The sequence below is a fragment of the Schistocerca serialis genome, chromosome 4 (assembly GCF_023864345.2).
Source record: "Schistocerca serialis cubense isolate TAMUIC-IGC-003099 chromosome 4, iqSchSeri2.2, whole genome shotgun sequence".
Classification (NCBI taxonomy): domain Eukaryota; kingdom Metazoa; phylum Arthropoda; class Insecta; order Orthoptera; family Acrididae; genus Schistocerca; species Schistocerca serialis.
Genome location: NC_064641.1, coordinates 434149716 through 434156861, shown reverse-complemented (window position 1 = coordinate 434156861; position 7146 = coordinate 434149716). Strand labels below are relative to the sequence as shown.

The 7146-nt window shown below is 41.5% G+C and overlaps 1 non-coding gene across 1 annotated transcript; it reads right to left on the bottom strand.

The window, feature by feature from the left end:
• Positions 1-533: 533 nt before the first annotated feature.
• Trnat-ugu (transfer RNA threonine (anticodon UGU)) lies at positions 534-608 on the bottom strand. Its single transcript has one exon. It is a non-coding gene; the product is annotated as a tRNA-Thr (tRNA).
• Positions 609-7146: the final 6538 nt, after the last annotated feature.

Sequence of the window (7146 nt, the reverse complement as noted above, 5' to 3'; positions counted from 1 at the left end):
TGCTTTCAATATTGCAAAATCAAGATAGACTTCGCAAAAACATACGAAGATTACAAACTATACAATTTCCTGCGTTCAGTAACATAGTACCCCTCTACACTGAAGAGCCAAAGAAACTGGTACACTTGCGTAACATAGTGTAGGGCTGCCGCGAGCACGCAGAACTTCCACAACACGACGTGGCGTGGACTCGATTAATGTCTGAAGTAGTGCTGGAGGAACTGACAGCATGAATTATGCGAGGCTGCCCATCAATCCGTAAGAGTAAGAGGGGGTGGAGATCTCTTCTGAACAGTACGTCCCAAGGCATCCCAGATAAGCGCAACAATGATCATGTCTAGGGAGTTTGGTGTTTAATCTCAGAAGAGTGCTCCTGAAGCCACTCCATAGCATTTCTGGACGTGGGAGTGTCGCATTGTCCTGCAGGAATTGCATAGACCTGCAGCCGTCTAGAACGAAATTAGAATTATATATTAATACCTTCAGCTGCTAACGGGCGTTGATATATATCAACGGGGACAGGTGAAAATGTGTGCCCCGGCCGGGACTCGAACCCGGGATCTCCTGCTTACAGAGCAGACGCTCCATCCATCTGAGCCACCGAGGGCACAGAGGATAGTGTGACAGCAGGCTCTATCTCGCTAACGCCTCCCTCGAGACCCACATTCTCACCATATATGTCCACACGCTACGTTCGTAGTGTCACTACCCAACACACTCACTTGTTCTGGCAATACCGGCCATGACCTTCTTCTTCTGTGCGGATGCACACATATTACCCGAACTCTCACGGAACTTGGTAAGAATGTCGTCCACGAGTAATGAGTGTGTTGGGTAGAGACACTACGAATGCTGTGTGTGGACATATAAGGTGAGAATGTGGGTCTCGCGGGAGGCGTGAGCGAGATATTGCTTGTAGTCGCACTATCCTCTGTGTCCTTGTTAGCTCAGATGGATGGAGCGTGTGCTATGCAAGCGGGAGGTCCCGGGTTCGAGACCCGGTCGGGGCGCACATTTTCACTTGTCCCCGCTGATATATATCAACGCCCATCAGCAGCTGAAGGTATTAACGTGTAATTTTAATTTGAATGGATGCAGGTGTTCAGAGTATCAGGTGCTCCATATCACTCCGACTGCACACGCCCAACACCATTACAGAGCCAGATTGAACAATTACTTGCTGACATGCAGGGTCGATGGATTCATGAAGTTGTCTCCATACCAGTACACTTCCATCTGCTCTATACAATTTGAAACGTGACTCGTCCGACCAGACATGTTTCCATTCACCAACATAAAAAATGTCTGTGTTGACGGGTCCACGTCAAGTGTAAAGCTTTACGTCGTGCTGTCATCAAGGGTACATGTGTGGGCCTTCGGGTCCGAAAGCCCATATCAATGACATTTCATTGAATGGTTCACACACTGACACTTGTTGATGACCCAGAATCGAAGTCTGCAGCAATTTTCGGAAGGGTTGTAGTTCTATCATGTTATACGATCCCCTTCAGTAGTCGTTGGTCCCATTCTTGCAGGATCTTTCTCTGGCTGCAGCGGTGTTGGATATTTCATGTTTTACCGGATTCCTGTTATTCATGATACACTGGTGAAATGGTCGTATGGGAAAATCCCCACTTCATCGCTACATCAGACATGTTGTGTCCCACCGCTCGTCGCCGACTATAACATTAGGTTCAAACTCACTTAAATCTTGATAACCAGCCATTGAAGCAGCAGTAATCGATCTAACAACTGCGCCAAACACTTTTTATCCTATATAGGCGTTGCCGACTGCAGCGCCGTATTCTGCCTAAACACATGTCTCTGTATTTGAATACGCATGCCTATACCAGTTTCTTTAACGCTTCAGTGTATAGATGGATGTAACAGCGTATAAAGTAGCGGAATGTTTCCTCGACCATCTGCTGGTAAAGGCAGAAACAGTTTTTAAATATAAAATAACAAAAACAAAGAGACAGAGAATACTCAAAATACAAGCACTCCCTCTGAAGAGCGAAAATGTAACCTAGAACTGATTGAAAGAAAGAATCGATGAATGATTGTGGAGGAAAGGATCTAGACAGTGATGGGGATTACCTACAGTGTTTTATGTTCGCCGATGATCAAATTACATTAGGTGCAGAATATTGCGATATAGAGTAATGATGAAGAAATCTTAGACAAACTATAAATTTATCTAAAACAAAAAACACCTCTGTAGTATGTAAGCAACATGACACTATCATACATGTAAAAACCTGCATGCAAGTTGTAATCTCGGATTATTCCAGTAAAATAGAAATAAGGCAGAGGTCAACTCAAGCTAAACATGTGGTCAATAAGCTGACGTCCATCCTTTGATCATACAAAATGAAGTAAAAGGAAAAGAGGTTATGTTATTGCTGTTGTTGTCTTGATGCAGTTCTCCATGCTTCCTTCATGCAAGCCATCTCCAAATAATAACTACAACGTACAATCTTTTGAGACTACTTAATGCATCCATCCCTTGGTCTCCCTCTACAATTTTTACAACTGCCCCACCCCCCATACACACATACACACATCCTTCCTCTACGAAACTTGTGATACCGTATTGTCTCTGGATGTGTCCCGCCCACTAATACCTTCTTTTACTGAAGCTGTGGGACAAATTTCTTTCCTGACCACTTTTATTCAGTATCTTTCAATAATTAACGTGACCTACCCGTTTGCTATTCAGCATTCTTCCGTAGCACCATATTTCAAAAGCTTCTTTTCCATTTTTGTCTGAAAGCTTATCGTTCACACTTCACTTCCATATAAGGCTACACTCCAGATTAATACCTTAAATCTATATTCGGTGTTAACAAATTTTTTTCTTCAGGAACACTTTTCCTGACATTGCCATTCTGCGTTTTATATCGTTTCTACTTCGGCCATCGTGAATTACTTTCCGGCCTAAATAGCAGAACTCGTCTTCTGTTCTTGGCGTGTCGTTTCCTAATCTAATTCCCTGTGATTTAATTATACATTTGCTGTTCGTGTAAGAACTGAAATGTCATGATCAAACTTCTAAGTTCTTATTTTTTCTCCTTGAACTTTAAATTCTTCATCAAAGTTTTCTTAGGTTTCCTTTACTGCTTGCACAGTGTACCGGTTCAGTTACATCGGGGATAGACTCCAACGCTGTCTCACTCTTTTCTCTCACGCCCCTTAGTTCCAATAGCTGCGGCATGGTTTCAGTAGAAGCTGAAAATTACGTTTCACTCCGTGTATTTTAACCCTGCTACTTTCAGAATTTCAAAGACTGTATTCCAGTCAACATTGTCAAAAGCCTTCTCTAGGTCTACAAGTTCTGTAGACGTAAATCCTCCTTTCCTTAACCTATCTTCTGAGGTAAGTAGGGACGTACGCGTGGTCTAGGGGTTTTTATTTATTAATTAATTTATTTAATCTTCATAATTACAGCCTATTATCTGGAAACTTAAAATAGGCCATGAAATCACGTTATCCTGGACAGTAATAAATTACATATTAATTATTTATATCTGATACTTACCTCCTTGCTTATCTGTGAAGATAGGTTAAGGAAAGGTAAATTTACGTTTATGGGACTTGTAGTCCCAGAGAAAGCTTCCGGTAATGTTGACAGGAATACACTCTCTGAAATTCAGAAGGTAACGTCGTTGATTGGTAATTAAAATGTCATCGGTCCCGGATTCGATACCCGCCACCAATTAAATTTTGATTAATAATCGACAATGGTGGCCGTAGTCTTCCGGCACACTAAGTCACCGACCTTCTGCCAACGGCCTTGTCAAAGAGGTCGGAGCAACGGACAGATGTTCAGGGCACTCTCTTGATCTTGGAGTGGGAAACCATCCCTTAAAGGCGGAAAAATCAGCATTGATCAATGGAATGAGGATACAGAAGCCAATGGAACCCACAGCATTAAAGACTCATAACATGTATCACAGGGTATGTGCTCTGTAATTGAAAAAGTGTCATCATAGTCTCTCCATTGGCAAAAGATTCCGGAATAGTCCTCCATTCGGATTTCCGGAAGGGGACTACCAAGGGGGAGGTCACCATGAGAAAAAGAATGAATAACCACGGAAAGGATAACGATCTACGAGTCGGGGCGTGGAATATCAGAGCCTTGAAAGTGCTAGGGAACCTAGAAAACCTGAAAAGGAAAATGCAAAGGCTCAATCCAGATACAGTATGGGTGAGTGAAGTGAAATGGTAAGAAAACAAGGATTTCTGGTCGGATGAGTATAGGGTAAAATGAACAACAGCCGGAAACGGTATAATTGGATTAGGATCCGTTATGAATGGGAAGATAGGGCAGAGAGTGTGTGTTACTGTGGACAGTTCACGGATAAGCTTGTTTTTTTCATCGACAGCAAACCAACACCATCAACAATAGCCCAGGTATGCATGCGGACGTCGCAAGCCGAAGAGATAGCGAAAGTATATGAAAATACTGAAAGCGTAATACAGTACATAAAGGGAGATAAATATCTAATAGTCATGGGGGACTGGAATACAGTTGTAGGGGAAGAAATCGACGAAAAAGATGCAAGGGAATATGCGTTTGGGACCAGGAATGAGAGAGGAGAAAGATTAATTGAGATCTGTAATAAATTTCGGCTAGTAATAGCGATTACAAAAGAGGAGCAGCTATTCTTGGAAAAGGCCGGATGATACGGGAAGATTTCAATTAGATTACATCATGGTCCGGCACACATCCCGAAATCAGTTACTGGATTGTAAGGCATACCCAGGAGTAGATATAGACCCAGATCACAATGTAGTAGTGATGAAGAGTAGATTGAAGTTTAAGAGAAGAGTGAGGAAGAATCAAAAAGCAAAGAAGTGGGCTACAGAAGCGCCAAGAGACACCCTTGAAGTTATGTAAGGTTGTAGATACAGTAATGATGAACAGCTCAGTAAGCAGTCAGTTGAAGAGAAATGGACATCTCTAAAAAGGGCAAACACACAAGTTGGAAATAAAAACATAGGTACAAAGAAGATAACTGCGTAGAACCCATGGATAAAGGAAGAAAAACTTCAGCTGATCGATGAAAGAAGGAAGTAAAAAAATGTTAATGGAAATTCAGGAATATAGAAATATAGGTCGCTGAAGACTGAAATAAACTAGAAGGGCTGAGAAGGTAAGACGAAATGGCTGCATGAAAAATGTGAAGAAATCGAAAAGGAATTGATTGTCGGATGGACTGACTCGGCATATCCGTAAGTCAACACAACCTTAGAAAAGGGGTAACATTAAGAGTGCAACGGAAATTCCATTGTTAAATGCAGAGGAGAGAGCGGATATGTTGAAAGAGTACATTGAAGGCTTCTGTGAGGGGAAAGATTTTTCTGATGTGATTGAAGAATAAACAGGAGTGGACTTAAAAGAGGTGATCCAGTATTAGGATCAGAATTTAAGAGGCCTCTGTGGGACTTAAGATCAAATAGGGCAAAAGGGATAGATGACACTCCATCAGAATTTCTAAAATCATTGGGGAAGCGCCAAGAAAACCATTATTCACATTGGTGTGTATGAGTCTGGGGACGTACCATCCGAATTTCGAAAAAATACGATCTACATAGTTCCGAAGAGTGCAAGAGCTGACAAGTGCGAGAATTATCGCACAATCTGGTAAACATCACATGCATCAAAGTTACTTACAAGAATAATATACAGAAGAATGGTAAAGAAAATTGTGATGACGATCAGTTTCGCTTTAGGAAAGATAAAGGCGACATAGAGACAATTCTGACGTTGCGATTGATGATGTAAGCAAGTCTAAGGAAAAATCAAGATGCTTTCATAGGATCTGCGTTCGACAATGTAAAATGGTGTAAGATGATGCACATAAAAGAAAGGTTCGGGAGTGGACTTTTAATTCAACGTAAAAGGATAGTAAAGATAAGATTCGCTGATGACATTGCTATCCTGAGTGAAATTGAGGAAGAGTTACATGATATGCTGGATGGAATAAACAGTCTAATGAGAACTGAATCTGGATTGAGATTAAATCGAAGAAAGACGAAAATATTGAGAAGGAGCAGAAATGAGAACAGCGAGAAACTAACACCAGGATTGATGGTCGCGAAGTAGATGAAGACTAGGAATTCTACAAACTATGCAGCAAAATAACAAATGACGGCATGAGCGAGGGGGACAGAATAAGCAAACTAGCACTAGCAAGAGTGACATTCCTGGCCAAGAGAAGTGTGCTAGTATCAAACACAGTGCTTATTTACAGGAAGATATTCGGAGCAGAGCATTGTATGGTAGTGAGACATGGACTGTGGAAAACCAGAACAGAATGGAATCGAAGCATTTGAGATGTCCTGCTACAGACGAATGTAGAAATGTAGATGGACTGATAAGGTAGAGAATGAGGAAGTTCTGTGCAGAATCGGAGAGGAAAGGAATATGTGGAAACCACTGACAAGGTGAAGGTAGGACGTAAGGACATTTGTTAAGATTTCAGCGTATGACCTCCACGGTACTAAAGAGAGCTGTATAGGGCACAAGATAGGAATTCGTGGCGGGCTCTATCAAACCAGTCAGAAGATTGACCATTAAAAACAAAAAAAAGAACTAGTAGTATGGTCAGTACTGTCTCGCATGTTCTGAAATTTCTCACTGGTCTTCCCCGCCGTTGGCTTCAGTTTGTCGATTCTTCTGTGAATGTTACATATTAGTATTCTGCAGCCGTAACTAATTAAAGTGATAGGTCGGTAAAAAGAAAACAAAGAAATTTATTTGTGTGGTATGGAGTCCTAGGAAACGACAAAACAAAACAGAGGAAAATTTAAAGCCGTGCAAGTGGATTTTCTGAGAATACGTTGCAGAGTTTCAAGGCGGGAGAAGATAACAAACAAAAAATCAAGAAGCGAATAAAAGCTGACACGTGCACGGCTGTAGAAGTGGAAAAAAGGCTTTCAAAATGGTATGGGCGCATAATGAGATTAGGGAATGAACGATAGCCGAAAAAATACTGTATTCACAACCTCTATGCAAGAGAAATAAAAGATGACCCATGCAGAATGGTAAAATGAAGTGGAGAATGATAGATAACGACGAAATTTGAAAGCTTTATGGGAGTATCGGAAAGGCTTGTATATGAGCATGTGAGAAACGGCCGG